Source organism: Quercus suber, unplaced genomic scaffold (assembly GCF_002906115.3).
Source record: "Quercus suber isolate HL8 unplaced genomic scaffold, Cork oak 2.0 scaffold_150, whole genome shotgun sequence".
NCBI lineage: Eukaryota > Viridiplantae > Streptophyta > Magnoliopsida > Fagales > Fagaceae > Quercus > Quercus suber.
The window spans coordinates 1,292,130-1,309,662 of NW_027069611.1; the positions used below are offsets into that span (position 1 = coordinate 1,292,130).

Consider the following 17,533-nt stretch of genomic DNA (forward strand, 5'->3'; position numbering starts at 1 on the left):
CTACTAGACATGGCAAAACGGGCGGGTCGGGTCGGGTTCAGGTCGGGTCAATCGAGTTGCGGGTCAAACGGGTTGCAGGTTAAAAACAATTCATTTTAAGCAGTTTAAAAACGGGTTCGAGTCAATTGGGTTGTGGGTTGACCCATATTTTTCACATGATTTTTATTTTATTTTTATTTTTAAGAAAACAACATATATTTGCCATTTAGAAAGTTATGGAACAAATTACTTGATGTAAAATGCATTACTTTGAATTCACCACATATATCAAGAACGAATTACACTTATTAATACTTATTCAATATTTTAAAAATTATACATATCCCAACATTGCTATCTAAAATAAAATAACACAAAGATAAGTAAAACAAATACACAAGTTTCATTTCTACACAATCAACATCCCAAAATATAAAATAAAATTACAAATGACTTATTGGATAATTTATTTGACAAAGAATAAAAACATATAAGAAATTTACCATATGGAAAATTAATTTTATAATCTATTATCAATTGTGGTTGGTACTCAATTTTAATTTGAGATATATATTAAAGTTTGATTGTTTACTTATTTATACATAGTCTTTTTTATGAATATTATATCATTGTTAAGCAACATACACTCTAGGAAATATCATAATTTATTTGAAAATCCGTTTATTTTGGACATAAGTTTTTAAAAAATAGGTCTAAGCATTAATAATTTATGTTAATTTGATACTTTGGCTTCACTATTTTCACATTTGTGAATGTTTCTCATACATATTTACAATTTTAAATCTATGTTTTTAGTTGTATTGTAACCAGATTATCTTGGCATGTACTTTGCTATTTGATATCTAGAAATCTTTACTCATTACAGAATGCTCAATCATTCATCTTTCAATTAATTTGTATACAGTTATGTAAATGTCTTAATTGTTTCCTTAAAACTCACAACAAAAAATTAAACCAATATTATCTTAATTTTATTTTTTATTTTTTAACAAAAAAAAAAAAGAAGTTTTAAAAATGGTTCGGGTTTGGGTTGCGGGTCGGGTCACAAAAAATAAGAGTTAGGTCACGGGTCAACTCGTTTTTGTTTCGGGTCAAAAAAATCGGTTCGGGTCATGTATTTTTTGGGTCGGGCCAAGTCAGGTCAGAAAATTCTGACCCATTTTGCCATGTCTAGAATCTACGAATGGATTTGAGGTAAATATTATTTTATTTGAACCTAACATTGTCTAACATGAAAAAATAAATTTAAAAATACTAAAAAACTAGTGAGGTTATTACTTAGTGTGACGTGAGTTATCAATATATGCGACAATTGAAAAAGTAATTATGTGACGTGAGTTATCAATACATGCGGCAATTGAAAAAGTAATTATCATCAATTCATCATGTATGCCCTGTTACTTATAGAAGTATCAAACCGACGCCCAAAAAAAAAAAAAAAAAATATATATATATATATATAGATATATAGGTATTGTAAAATTTCCTAACTTCAAAAAATAAATAGAGTATTTTTTTTAATAATAAAATGCTAAGGTGACAAGTTATCAATATTAGTGTAACTTCATTTTCACATGAGTCGACCACTAACACCTCTTTTATTATATACAAATCAAAACATTTTAGCTTAGCAATTATGAAAGGAAAAATTTTAGCTATAAACTTGATTGTAGCCCAAGATTAAACTACAATTAATAATAGAAATATGACATGTGTTCTTGTTTATATATAATCAGTTAAGTATGATTTAGTAAGTCATTTGTAATGCACATGATAGGAACATGGACACCTGTCATCTTTTAATTATTTATTGTAGTCTACAACCGAATTTGTAGCCAAATTCATTATGAAAATGATATTTGTATCATCACTAACTTATTGTTTTGAAAAATCCGTAACTATAAGTCATCATCACGGCCTCTGATTTTGTTCAGGTTTATCATTAGTTGATTTTCTATAATTAACCGATGTTAGATATATAGGGCTAAATTAATTTCAAATTAGTATACCTATAATGGTCTAGTCCAACCCTTTGTCAAAGAGTTGGCCCTTCTGATTTCCTACCATTGTTGTCAACAACAAGAGATAATAATGGCTCAAAGTTGAATGACAAGTAATAAAATGATGTTAGTAGTGCACTATTGGAAAATTAATAAAATTTCAGTATCATGGAGTTTCAAAAATTTCACACCTCAGGAGTTATATATAGGAAAATCTCTAGGGCAAATCCTTAATGCAGTCATAGCACACGCTCTCTTAAAAAACAAGGAAAACTGAGTACTCTTACCACCATGCTGCATTAAGGATTGACAAAATACAATTTTAAAAAGGCATGACAATATTTCACGCATTTTTAACATTGTATTTAGTCAACCCTTAATTTTAGCTTGATTCAAGCCTAATTAAGGACCTCACAGGTCAACTTCTTCTTGAGTATAAAAAGAACTACAATATACACAAAAAGAAAAAAAAAAAAAAAGAAGAAGAAGAAGAAGATTTTTTTTCTTTCAGTTTTTTTCTTTTTACTTAAACAGAACTCAAATCAAATAAATAAAGTGAAAACAAGTAATTAACTAGCACATCATGGCCTTATTAAAGGCATTTATTAGCAAAACTTCTAGTTTGTCTGCCATCTGGAGCTGGTAATAAAAAGAGCGATTACAATGGTTCACGAGAGATCCACCTATTGGACATGTTATAGCATTCCTTAGGCCTGTACTCTAGAGCTGTGTGACCCCCTCCCTGCAAAGGTCATACTAATTAAAACTCTATTCACTTTCACTTTCACTTGGCAAAACACTTATGGTTGAATAGCACTCTTGCCTTTACAGTAGCAAATGTGAGGTGGTTTGAGTATCACCTTGTGAATCTACAAAAATTCAGAACAATTACAACTTGCAATAGAACTCAACATTGTTAACATACAACAGTATAACCATAGAATAGGCCTACCCTCCAACTTGATCATCTACCAGCCATGGACGCCCCTCATCAACAACGGACAAATTTAGAGATTTGATCCACAATTGGGTTCCTATGTATGGAGCAACCATGTCATGATCACCACTGCAGCATAGATACGTATAGTATTAATAGAGTTGCCAATTAGAATATTAGGCCTAGTTAAAACATCTCATATGCCCTTATCTTGTTTTGTGTTAGTTGCAGAGAGAACATGAAGTATAAGAAAAATAAGTCTGCTATCAAACCTGTATATCAGAGCTCGATAACCTTTGCTGTTGAGATAAAAATGATAGCTTACTGTACTCTTAACATCCATCTTGTATGGTAAGTCACGGTGACGTCTTTTCCACACTCTTTAACTGTTCCCTGATTTTCATCATGAAAATTACATAAGGTTGTATCTTATATAAATTTTGTTTGTATGATTTTTAAAATTTTTTATTTGGCTAGCAATACTTTACATCAATTTTAATTTCTGAGAGAGCTTCTCTTACCTTTCTAACAAGAAGTGCTTTCTGGACGATAGCGTTATTTGCCCATATGTAGCTGAGAAAACAATTGTAGTTCTATAATATATGGTAGTCAATGATTCATACTTCATCACATCCATGAAACAAACTTGTAGTAAGAGAGAAGTGAAGGATTTACTTTACAAAGTGAGTGATCAGGGTCTCTAGGTCTTTTTATAAGTAATTGCCAAATGTAATTGGGGCACTTAGTGATAGGCCAAGAATGTATTGACTCATTGTGATAGATTAATTGATTAATCAGCCAAGTTTATTAATTAATTAAATTAACATGCAATGTAGTGGCAGCACAAACAAATCACCAAATAACTATGTATGCAGTGGAAAATAAATTGACACAGTGATTTGTTTACGAATGGGGAAAACCAACACGGTAAAAACCCACTGGGGGAATCCACTATTTTCAAAACAAGCGGTTACAAGTAAAGGAATTCCAGTACCTTATACTAACCTACAGTTGAACCCTTACCCTAATACTACTCAATTGGACTTGTTCTGTAATGACAATCTCTCATTTTCAATGCACAGCTCCCAGTACGTGACAAACAAATTGCGCAGATCCCAGTACACGACTTGATCACCAACTTGAGAAGGATGTTGGCTGCAAAGTTCTTCTGTTCATCATACAATGAAGATCATGAAGTTGCTTGGTCACAAAACCCTATAGTGTACAAACACAACAACTTCTTCAAGAGAAAGAAGAACTATGGCAAATTAGGTTTTCGGTTACACTTTTCTTTACACTTGTGGAATTGTGCTTTTGTGCAACTGTGCGTGTAACCTTCTATGGCCTTAAAATAATCTTTATATATGTTTAGAGTTGTGAGAAAAGAAAGCTCAAACATACGTTCATGAATTAGATGAAAATCAGCTCTGAAAAACTGAACTTCATAAATCTCGACAGATACCCTATCTGTTGAACAGCTATCTAGCCTCAGGCTAAAACATCTCTCTGTAAATCTCGATAGATACGAGCTGTTGAGCTTTAATGAACAGCACTTCTTCACTTAATTCTTGGACAGCTTGAAAGGCTTTAACACTTGAACTTGAAACCTTATTTCTTGAAGCATTAAACACATCCTAAATTAACTCAATTACAAGTAAAGTGTGTTTTGTCATAGAATTAGCTAATTACATAAAATGTTGACATATATTCCTAACATTGAATCACATATTCTTAACACCTAGGTATTGTAACATGCATTTGGTTTATTCCTTCAGTGCACTACATAAGAAAAATAATAAATGAGTATTCTAATCAATAATGCAAACTGAATTTGAGATTAAAGAGAATAGTTTCAGTTAAAATGGAAAAACGGGGTGGTTTATTGACATTTGAGATTGCTTGAAGATCATTTGCGCACTGTTTGTTGCTAGAGTTTATATCTCTGTACTCAGCTTTGCAACTTCTTTTAGCACTCTACAAAAATGTACAATGACTCACTTTGTAAAGGCAAATTTAAGACAATTGGTGACAATAAAAGGTAAAGAGTTTGTTAGTGATGAATTTTTGTATGAACTAGAAATTCTACTAGAAAAGATGTTACCAAATAACATCGTAAAGCTCATCAGGAATAATTGCACGATGAACACATGGAACTCTTGAATTGAAATAAAATTTTGGATCTGTTATTGGATTACCAAGCGAATAACCATGAAAAAGTCATTGGAACATTACAAGGATAGCAAGAGCCTATCAAAATAATCGAGGATTTGGAATTAGATCATGTACTTTGATATTGAGTGGTGGTTTGTCCCCAGCTTCAATACCTACAGCATAACAATTAACTGTGTTTTGTAATCAAGAGAAGCTAATGAAGTGCTCAAAAGGATCTGTTCAATTGTTTATCACTACCCTCTGATATTCTTTGAACAATGACTGGAACAACCCTGCCAGAATATGAGTCACCAGCGATATAAAGTGGATTAGCCATGAATATGGGATGACTAAGCAACCACTATATGTAAAGGCCAAAAACGGAAACAGGTATGGTTGTGCTTCTAATAGAACCCTCATTAGATACACAACCATCATAGTATAGCAAAAACAGATGCTAACTAGAGATCCAAAAATTCATAACCAGTTTGCCAAATTATGGGCATAAATGGATTGATTTTCAAAGGGAATAAGGATCGATACATTGAAAATTTGAGTTAATTGGAAGGTGGTTGAAGATGATGCTTCACATTTCTGAAAAATTCATAAATCGAATTGGAAGATTTTGTATCCCCAGTATGGGACCCTTGCATAGTCCTTGAATATGAGAATCCAGTGTTGGGAATTCAAACTGAAATTCCAACCTGTGAGAAACAACAAAAAAAGAAAAAAAAGAAAGAAAACACACGTCAAAGAAAACAATCACATACACAAGACAGTATTTACGTGGTTCGGCAATTTGCCTATATCCACGGAGTTATAGGAATTTCTCTATTATCAAGGAAAAATACAAAGTGCGGCTACAGTGTTTTTTTTTTCTCTCTCTCTAAAAACACAACAACAGTAGTAGTAACAAACCCTAATCACAAAAGCGGCTTTTATATCCTGCTTATAAGATGGTGTGCTCACTGATTTAGCTTCATTTATGTTGAATTTGCTGAGAACTTTCTTCACATACTCTGACTGTGAAAGTTTCAATGTACCATTAGCCTTGTCTCTAATGATTCTCATACTAAGGATTTGCTTTGCAGCTCCCAAATCCTTCATTGCAAACTGTTTTAACAATTGCTTCTTCAGATTGTTAATCTCCTTAATGCAAGACCAAGTAATAAGCATATCATCCACATACAATAGTAATATGATGTAAGAATTGTCAAAAAACTTAACATAGCAACAGTGATCAGCTTCACATTTCTTGAGCCCAATTCTATGCATAAAGCTGTTAAATTTCTTGTACCACTGTCTAGGAGTTTGTTTTAGGCCATACAAGCTCTTTCTCAGCTTGCAGACTAGATTCTTTTGTCTCTGAACAATGAACCCTTCTGGCTGAATCATGTAAATGTCTTTCTCCAAGTCACCATGAAGGAATGCCGTCTTCACATCTAACTGCTCAAGATGTAAGTTTTGTGCAGCCACCATTCCCAGCACCAGTCTAATTGTTGACATCTTCACAACTGGAGAAAATATCTCTGTGTAGTCAATGCCCTCCTTTTGCTGAAACCCTTTAACAACCAATCTGGCCTTATAACGTTTGCTACCATCATGCTTATTCTTTATTCTATATACCCACTTGTTGTGCAAAGCCTTCTTTCCTACTGGTAATTCAGTCAGTTCCCATGTCTGATTCCCCAACAAGGAATCCATCTCATCCTTCATGGCTAACTCCTACTTGCTTGAATTCTCATCTTGCAAGGCTTCATCATAACACTCTAGCTCACCACCATTAGTCAATAGGAGATAATTTAAAGCGGGTGAATAATGCTGTGGAGCTCTAATGTTCCTAGAAGATCTGCGGACTTCAGCTACAGGTGTACTCTAATCTACCTGTGAATTTACATTCTCTTTATCTTCTTCACCATTTTTCTGGACAGTACTTTCAGTCAATCCATCTAAGTTAGCAAACTCAGATTTCTTTTGATCTTTCTCTGTAACATTTGACACTACAGTTGACCTGTCCTTATACATAACCTGTTCATTAAATATCACATTTCTACTTCTGATGATTTTCCTGTTTTATTCATCCTAAAACCTATAGCTAAATTTCTCATCACCATAGCCAATAAAAAAACATATTTTAGATTTCGCATCAAGTTTACTACGAGCATCAGAATCAATATGAACATAAGAAACACAACAAAAAACTTTTAAATGTGAAAACTTTATCTCTTTACCACTCTAAACCTCCTTAGGAAGTCTGAACTCCATGGGAACTAATGACCTTCGGTTTATCAGGTAAGCTGCAGTGCTAACAGTATCAGCCTAGAAAGTTTTTGGTAGTCCAGCATGCAACCTCATACTCCTAACACACTCATTGAGAGTTCTGTTCTTGCGCTCAGCCACACCATTCTGCTGTGGTGTCCCAAGAATGGTCTTCTCCATCCTAATTCCCTGTGCAGCACAATACTCATTGAACCCTCTATCTATGTACTCTCCTCCATTATCTGACCTCAAACATTTTACTTTCAAACCTGTTTCTGTCTCAACCATGGCCTTCCACTTCTTAAAAGTTTCAAATACATCAGATTTATTTTTCAGAAAATAAACTCATACCTTTCTGCTTGAGTCATCAATGAAAGTGATGTAATATCTTGAACCTCCAAGGGATGCAATCGGAGAAGGCCCCCACAAATCAGTGTGCACTAACTCCAATTTTTCAGCCTTCGGTGTCCTGCCAGTTTTCAAGAAGCTCACCTTTTTCTGCTTTCCTAAGATGCAGTTTTCACACATGTCAAAATCAATGGACTTCAATTCTGGTAGTTTTCCTTTTGACAGCAGCATCTTCATACCTTTCTCACTCATGTGACCAAGTCTGCGGTGCCATAGGCTCATATCAGTACTTGCATCAGCAATTGCAATTGTGTCTCTTGGACTTGAGGTCATATATAGAGTACCAGTCTTCTTTTCACGAGCCAATACCCTAGCTCCCTTTGTAACCTTCCAAGTACCACCAACAAATAGTATTGCATGCCCTTTATCATCAAGTTGTTCAACAGAAATCAGATTCCTTCTCAGGTCAGGAATATGTCGAACCTTCTCCAGTAACCAAATAGACCCATTAGGCAACAATATCCGAACGTCTCCCATACCTACAACATCCAAGGCTGAACCATCAGCCAAATACACCTTACCAAAATCACGTGCAACATAATTTTGTATGATATTTTGGTGTGGAGTGGTGTGAAACGAAGCTCTTGAGTCCAAAACCCAATCATTAAGTGGACTGTCTACTGTAAGAAGTAATGCATCCTGTACCTCTTCTGTTATAGCATTAGTAGAATCATCTTCATTCTTCTTCTTAGGGCTTTTGCATTGGTTCCTAAAGTGACCTGTTTTTCCACAATTCCAGCATTGTACCTATTGGCCTGATCTAGATTTACTTCTATTTCGATTAGAATTTCTGGATTTTGATCTATTTTGATTTGAATTTCTGTTATTACCTCTGCCTCTTGTCTCAAGGTTTAGGGTAGAACCAGATCCTGAGGTTTCACCTGCATCTCTTCTGCCAATCTCCTCAACCAGAATTAAATCTCGAATATCGTTGTACTTAAGCTTTTCCTTTCTTGTAGAATTACTTGTTGTCATCCTCATTGCCTCCCAACTGTTTGGCAAAGAAACCAAGACGATCAGAGCACGAATCTCATCATCAAAATCAATTTCTACAGACAAAAATTGATTTGTGATAGTGTTAAATTCATTCAGATGTTGTGCTACTGATGCATTCTCTACCATCTTCAAATTGAACAGTTTCTTCATTAGATGCACCTTGTTGTTTGTTGACGGCTTTTCATACATACCAGTCAAAGCCTTCATCAGATCTATTGTGGTCTTCTCCTTTACAACATTGTATGCAACAGACCTAGACAAAGTTAACCTGATAATTCCCAGTACCTGTCTGTCAAGAAGAGCCCCTTCATCGCCTCAGGTTTTGTCCCCAAAAGAGGCAGGTGCAGTTTTCTCTCATAAAGATAATCTTCAATCTGCATCCTCCAATATGCGAAGTCTATGCCATCAAACTTTTCTATTCCATATGTCTTTCCTGCTTCCTCTGCCATTGCTCCCACTCAAACCTAACCCTAGGCTCTGATACCAGTTGTTAGGAATTCAAACTGAAATTCCAACCTATGAGAAACAAAAAAAAGAAAAAAAGAAAAGAGAAAACACATGTCAAAGAAAACAATCACACGCACAAGACAGTATTTACGTGGTTCGGCAATTTGCCTACATCCACGGAGTTACAGGGATTTCTTTATTATCAGGAAAAAATACAAAGTGCGGCTACAGTATTTTTGCCCTCTCTCTAAAAACACAACAACAATAGTAATAACAAACTCTAATCACAAAAGCGGCTTTTATATCCTACTTACAGGGTTATAATAGGCTACAAAACGGGCAAAAAATTTAAACATAAACTAGGCTCCACAAAGCCCAACATCCCGTGCCAATAGGAGAATCTACAAATATTACACTAGAAACCTACGTATAATTATAAACATGTCTTAGCAAAAACGATAAACGAACTTGCAATGACAATCATGATCAATATATTGCATTTACCTTGGTCCATGAATATGGATTTAATGCCAAAGTTGGTAGGCTGCCATTGTACTCAACAATGTTAAACTGTAAAGGGCCTAGAAAAAGCCAAAAGTATGTAAAATCATGTTCACACTCTAAAAAAGGTTCAGTTTAGAATGAACGCATGGCAATGTCAAGGAAGCAAGGGGCTACATACATTATATATGCCCAATGGCACAACAGATGGGCATAATTGTAGGTTGCTAGTCGCACAAAAATCCTATTTGTTTCACAGTTCTAATAAAGATTACCATTAATTTATGTAGTAATTTTCATTCAGTATATCAAAACTATAAATAAGTTTAGTTATTCTATTATGATATTTTTTATTTCAAATAAAAAAGATTACCATTAATTTATATAGTAATCTTCATTCAGCGTCCTTTCTATAAAATATTAAATAATACTTTTAAAGAAACACAAACAATCGTACTTCTGATCAAAATTTCATTTAACTCTAAAATAAATTAATTATCATACAAAAAATATATAAAGAGAAATTAACCTATCTCAAAAATAAGTCCACAGAGAGCAGGGCAACCAGGGCCACCAGTAATCCAGACCACAATCCTCCCTGGCGTTCCCTTCAGATTTGATAAAGTAGTAGAATAATTGCACATCTTCATTCTCACCTATGCCAATGTATCTGCTGACAAAAAATCATTGGGTTACACAGTGGCTTGTGTGGATTATAGTCTTATTGTAAATCTTTATTTGATATTGATAAACTTTTCAACATATCATAAAATGATTAAAGGAAGGCATTAGGACAAGTGGTTGGGAGACTCATCCAGTTTCAAGTTTGAAGGAAAGAGTTCAAGTTTTTGGCATTTAGTTTTGCCAGCTTTTGTTCATCATATGATGCTGCCATTTCTGTAATTTGCTCTTGGTGTGAGTGACGAGTGAGAGTATATATGGAGTCCGCCACCGCCGTAGGTTGCATGGCATGGTGGTCCTACGTACGAGTACATCTGTTTTGCTAATTTTTGTTGCATGTCAGTTCGGTGCTCCACGTATCAACGATCACATGGCCTACTTTGACGTACACGTCAAAACAGAGTGTGGGATAGGGAAAAATATACCATGTACCTCCTCGTGAGATAAAAGATTTTAATTCTCTTAACAGTTAGTGAATTTAGGAGGTTTATTATGGGCTCTCAGTTATTTAAAAAAAAAAAAAAATATATATATATATATATATCCGTAGGTTGCATGGCATGGTGGTCCTACGTACGAGTACATCTGTTTTGCTAATTTTTGTTGCATGTCAGTTCGGTGCTCCACGTATCAACGATCACATGGCCTACTTTGACGTACACGTCAAAACAGAGTGTGGGATAGGGAAAAATATACCATGTACCTCCTCGTGAGATAAAAGATTTTAATTCTCTTAACAGTTAGTGAATTTAGGAGGTTTATTATGGGCTCTCAGTTATTTAATATATATATATATATATATGTACCACTGCAGGATAGATACGTATAGTATTAATACACTTCAAACTGGTTTTCCTGGCTTAATCTTTATTAATTTGAGTTGCCAATTAGAATATTAGGCCTAGTTAAAACATTTCATTTTCTCTTATCTTGTTTTATGTCATTTATTGAAGCAAATATTGTATTTTTGAAGCTATTCAATTTCTTGACTTGTACTTATCAGTATTATCAATTAATTATAATAGCACCCTCATTAGATGCACAAACATCATAGTATAGCAGAAACAAATACAATGTATCCAAAAATGAATAACCAGGTTTCCAAATTATGGGAATAAAGGATTGATAATTTGGTAATGTTATATCAATATATCAATCCTTATTCCCATTTTATAAAGTTTTTAAATGATGAAACTAAATTAGTGAATATTATTGCAAATTGGAAGGTGATTGAAGAAGATGTTGCACCTTTCTCAAAAATCCATAAACCGAAATGGCAAATTTTTTTATCTCCGGTCTAGGACCCTTGAAATGTCCTGGAATATGAGAATCCAGTGCCAACGGGAGAATCTACAAATATTACACTAGCAACCTAGGTATATTTATAAACATGCCTTAGAAAACGAAGAATGAAACCTGTAAGTGCCATCATAGTCAATAAATTGCAATTATCTTAGTCCGTTGATGGGATTGACGAACTCAACTTATTTGGACGACCTCATCCGAACCAACGAAGTAGTATTGACAGATAGACTAACTAGGTGCCTCTGACGATATGAGCCACATTATTGACGAAGGAAAAGAAGTCATTCAATGCGGATAGATAAATGCCTCGGACGGTTGCAGGAACAGCTGTACAGACCGTTGGAAGCTCATCAAAGCTCACATCATTGACCAGGAGGCGTTACCAAAAGAGACATTAAAACTACATTAACAGCCACAACGACTAGGGGCTGTGGAAACATATATAAAGCCCTCACAACATCAACATGAGGTACATAGACACACTTAGAAATACTTCTTGTTCTATTACACTACATAATTCTTTTCCAAAGAGTTTCCTTATACTAACTTTGGCATCAGAGACGTTGTGGCAGGCACCACACCGGTGACAAATCTAAGGGAGCTACCTTTCCACTTCTACAATCATAGCGATGAGGGTTTGGCTCCATTTGGACGCACCTACTTCAACTGACGAGTTTGCACTTCATCATCCATGAATATGGATTTAACACAAAGGTTGGTAAGCTGCCATTGTACTCAACTAAGTTAAACTTTATAGGACCTACAAAAATCCAAAAGTAAGGATTTGATCAAATTCTTAACGTTGCCTATCTTTTTATGTTTGTGCTGAAATTTTCTTTACAAACCCTAAAAAAATTGGAACTAAAGCTTTGTTATTGTTGAAACTGTTTACATTTACAAAAATGGTAATTTGGTTTTCCTTATGTGCCAAGAAATAGGAGTTGGTGTCTTGTGTATATGTATTATTATTAAAGGTTTGATGACTTTACCCTAAGCCATCATCCCATATGGGAAGAGTAGAATATTCTTACTACAGCATGAAATGGATTATATTTCAAAGAGTCAATTGGTAGTGTAAAAGTGTTTTGGAAGCTTAAAAATGCATGGTAGCTTTTAGGATTGAAAGACACTTGCATATGTGAGTTACAAGTTTGTTATTGTATGGCAAACAATTGTTTTCTTCCTAAAACTTTTAATGAAGTTCAGTTTTTTTCCACGGGAAATTTAGGTTCCATTTATTGGAAATTAACCAATTTTTAGCCAAATTGGTTAAGTTAATCACTTATGATTGTAAGTTTGTGGTTATCAAAGCATAGAACGATATCACAACTATAAAAAACAAAAAATAAATCATATAAGTCTAATTAAAGAGAGAACGATATCGCAACTATAAAAAATAGAAAATAAATAATATAAGTCTAATTAAAGAGAACACTCTAGACAGGTAATGCTCTCTAGGGATTTGATTATGACCAACCCTGGAGGAAATGGATCCACTACGTAAAATTGAAGTATTTACAAAAACATTAACCCTAAACTCTATCGCTACCTCATGTAGTACTTTTTGATGTGACCACATGCAGCTCTAACTCCTTGGACTATTTTCAACACGAACACTTCATTCACAACTTCAAGAACCCTATTGAGATTTTTCACAACAACTCTTTGTTCAATGGGCAACAACATCACCTTGATCACCATTCTTCAAATTTCTTTTATGATACATGGTTTTAGAGAACTTGACTAGAGAAACCCTAGGTGCACAATTCTAGTTTATCAAATACACTTCAAAAATACAACCCACACTCATCTTTTGTTCTTGGTTTACCAACGTAACAATCCCTAAACTATCATATTTCTTTCTTCATCTCTAAACTTTTGAAAACATTGCACTCTATGTCTTTCTATCCAAATTTTTTTAACTTTATATTTACAATGATGTCATACATATTCATGGTTTTTAATACTTTGCTAATTGTTGTTGTGGAAGACTTGTCAAGAATAACTAAAGAATTATTTGGATCAAACCCTTCATGGTTTCACTAATCTTTCTTTTACATGTACATTTCCATAAAATATTTCTTTTGCTGAAGTTTACTTATTTACTGTTAATATGCATGTTTATCACACATTTAATTAAAAATTATATGTTCTAAAACTCTGTTACCTAAGTTTCAAAATTGTTATATTCTACAACTAAAATTTTGAAGTGAAATAAAAATTTACTATTTATTTCAATTATTTTGATTATATATCAAAATTTTATATTTAAGAAGTTGCGTGCAAGTTTCTAATAAAAATAAATAAAAGAAGAAGAAGTTGGGTCCTAGAAACCATGATTATGCCAAATTGCCGTATTCTCTTTGTGACAAGTATCTAGACTCATTAATTATCATGATAGTTCATTAAACTATATATTAAATTTCAAGAATTTAAGAGTCTATTTCATTAAACTCTATATGACTTATTTATTTACTTAATGTAAAACTCGATTATAGTTTCAAGTAGTCCACTTATTATTATTATAATTTATGTGTGTGTATATATATTAATACAAGATAGAAATTCTACTCTACCCTAATCTAAGTGTATGTGTGCAGAACTCCTTCTTGCAGAATTGAACCCCAACCCTTGCCCTCCTCTCACACCTCACAAGCATTTATACTTGTGGAGTGACCATCACGCCAAATGTGTGCGGCGTGGTTATATATAATTTTTAATTAAATCAGAAATTGCGCAGACATTATAGTAGTATAAAGAAAAACCTATCTTAACAGCAAGTCTAGAGAGGCCAATATAGCCAAGGTCACCATTGATCCAGACCACAAGGGGGGGGGGGGGGGGCCTGGGGGTCCTCTCTGGGGTTCCCCTTAGATTCAACAAAGTAGTATAATAATTGCATATCTTCCTTCTCATCCACACCGATGTATCTGCTTACAAACATTTAATTATTGGGTTAACAATGGTGGTTAGTGTGGATTATAGTCTTCTTGTACATTTTTGTACAATATTAATGATGAAATTTTCAAAATATCATAAAATGATCAAAGGAAGCCATTAGAACAAGTGGTCAAGAGACTCACCCAGTTTCAAGTTTGAAGGGAAGAGAACCAGAAAATCCTGGCAAAGTCTTGACAATTGAGAAAGAAACCGCAGGAGCTGAGAAAAGCAGTAGAAAGATCAAGTGGAAAAATAGACATGCAAATTTTGGCATTTAATTTCGATAGCCCTTGGTCATCATCATATGATACTTCCATTTTTTGTAATTTTCTCTTGGTGCGAAGAGTGTGAAGGTCTTTGATAGGCCAAAAACAAATCGACCCCTTGTGATAAATTAACCAATTAATTTAGCCAAGTAAATTAATTAAGTTAATTAATATGTAAATGCGTAGTAGCACAAACAAATCACTAATAAACTAATAATGCAATGGAAAATAAATAAAACGGTGATTTGTTTACGAATGGGGAAAACCTGACGGCAACAACCCCACCGGGTGATTTTCAGGCCACCACTCTCGAAATTTTACTATTATCACAACAAGCGGTTACAAGTAAAGGAATCTCAAGTACCTTACCAACCTACAATTGAACCCTTACCCCAATATCCAATTGAACTTATTCTGTAGTGACAATTTCCCTTTTTGATGCACGGCTCCCAAGTACGTGACTAACCAATTGCGCGGATCCCAGTACACGACTTCAATCACCAACTAGAAAGAGTTGTTGGCTGCAAAGTTCTTCAGTTCATCCACGATGAAGATCAAGAAGATACTTGGTCACAAAACCCAAAGGTGCACATACACAGCAACTTCTTCAAAAGAGATGAACTAGGGCAAAACTTTTTCTTCGGTCACAAATTGCTTGAACAAACTTTTCTCAATGCCTGTGCAACTTGTGTACTATTTGACGATCCTTAAAACAATCCTTTCCTATGTTTAGGGTTAGGAGGAAAGAATGCCCAAACACATAAACACGGATCTCAAGAAATCAGACCAGAAATTCTGATTTTTGTAAATCTTGACAGATAGAAGGTGTCGAGCACACGGGCTTGAGCAGTTTTTTAAACCTTGACACATACTAGCAGCTTTCTTGGACAGACTTGAAGGCTTCAACACTTGATCTTGAAACATGGTTTTTTGAAGCATTTCAACACATCTTAGATCTACCCAAATACAAGTAAAGTGCGTTTTGTCAAAAGATTAGCCAATTACATAAAATCATGATATTTGTTCTTAACATGTGAATTACATAAGTCGTAACAGTCTTTATATGGAGACATGAAGTCGGTCACTAAAATTTGCATGGCTGGGCTGGCCCTCTGTCCATCTGTTTTCTTTTGTTGTACCAGTAAGATGCTACACGTATTATCGATCACATAGCCATCTTTGTCACCTTTTGTCAAATTCTAGTAGGCACAAAAATTGAGTAAATAGCATCTTAAAAGTAGGAAATTAGTTGTGAATTGAGGAGGTAAGGAATCCCTTGTTAAGGTCCTTCAACGGTATATATCTGGGTATGAAATTCACCATGGAAATACTGTTCAATTCAACATAAGTTATTACTGAATGTAACAAACATATATACTATCACTTGTGGCCCTGTTAAACTACAAAAGAAAATAAAATTTTTGAATGTCCATTTGAAGGTTTGAAGTATAGGATCATGCATGTGGCCTGTTAAAATCCGACAAAACCTATCATCGGATTTTAGCTACCCAGTGTGAAAAAAACACCAAAAATTGCTGGGTTACTACCCAATGGCCAATGCGACGGTAGTTACCCATGTATGTGGCAATTGACAAAATTACCATCACGTGTGACCTTGTTACTAGTAGAAGTATCACATTCACAAAAAAAGAAATGCGAGTATTGTTAAATATCCTAGCTTTTAAAAATATGAGTATTTAAAAGAATATTGCTAAGGACACAACCTTTTTCATACTATTTTTCACAATTGTTAAGATAATAAATTATGATTGGTGCAATAACATATTTACATGGGCCCACCACAAACACCTACATTATTATGCACGGATCAAAACATGTCACCGTAGTAGTTATTTAAAAAGTGAAAAAGTTTTTAATCTCACAAAACTTCTTGTTTTGAAAAGTTTGTAACTATAAGTCATGAATCATGACATACTCTGCTTTTATTTATGTTCATTTTGTTACTTGTATAAGCTGTTAATTTTCTTCAATAAGAAAATGTTAGATACACATTGGGATAAATTAAACCCAAACCATTGTCAAGAGTTGCCTTTCTTATTGGTTTCCTATATCCTTTAGTTGTCTACAAAAACAGATATTTGCTCATTTTTGCAAAAGCATCTTTGAGTGGTCTTATAGAGAACAATACATAGGGAAATCTCTCTCTTTCCCTTCAATCAATTTTTATTAGTGCATTTCGCCGATGGATAATGTTTGTGTTGTTCCTATAACAAATGTTGTTGATGCACAAAAATTGCAAGGTAGATTCAAACTCAAACACTCACAAAAAGGAGAGAAAGGACATAACCATTGAGACTCACCCCAATGGGGGAGCCTCCAATGCCGAAGTTATTATTCATAATCTTTTTCATGAAGACAATATTTTTAGGTTTTGTCTCGTAAGAAGTGCTACGTCCACAATATTTTCACAACATTTTTACAATAAATCCTAATTAGCAAGTTGTTACAGGTTTTTAATTTGAATCCACTATCGAAATTACTTTTATACCCATTAGTAACAACTTGTCACATATGATTTGTTGTGAAAATGTTGTGGACATAACATTTCTCTTTATCTCCTACATGTTTGTAGTCTAGACTCCGAAGAACTCTATATATAGGCACAGTGTTGTAGTTACTCT

General features: G+C 34.1%; 1 pseudogene; it reads right to left on the reverse strand.

Annotated features, from left to right (window-relative positions):
* Positions 1-2,658: 2,658 nt before the first annotated feature.
* On the reverse strand, positions 2,659-14,899 carry LOC111989302 (serine carboxypeptidase-like 1; annotated as a pseudogene).
* Between the last annotated feature and the right edge of the window lie 2,634 nt (positions 14,900-17,533).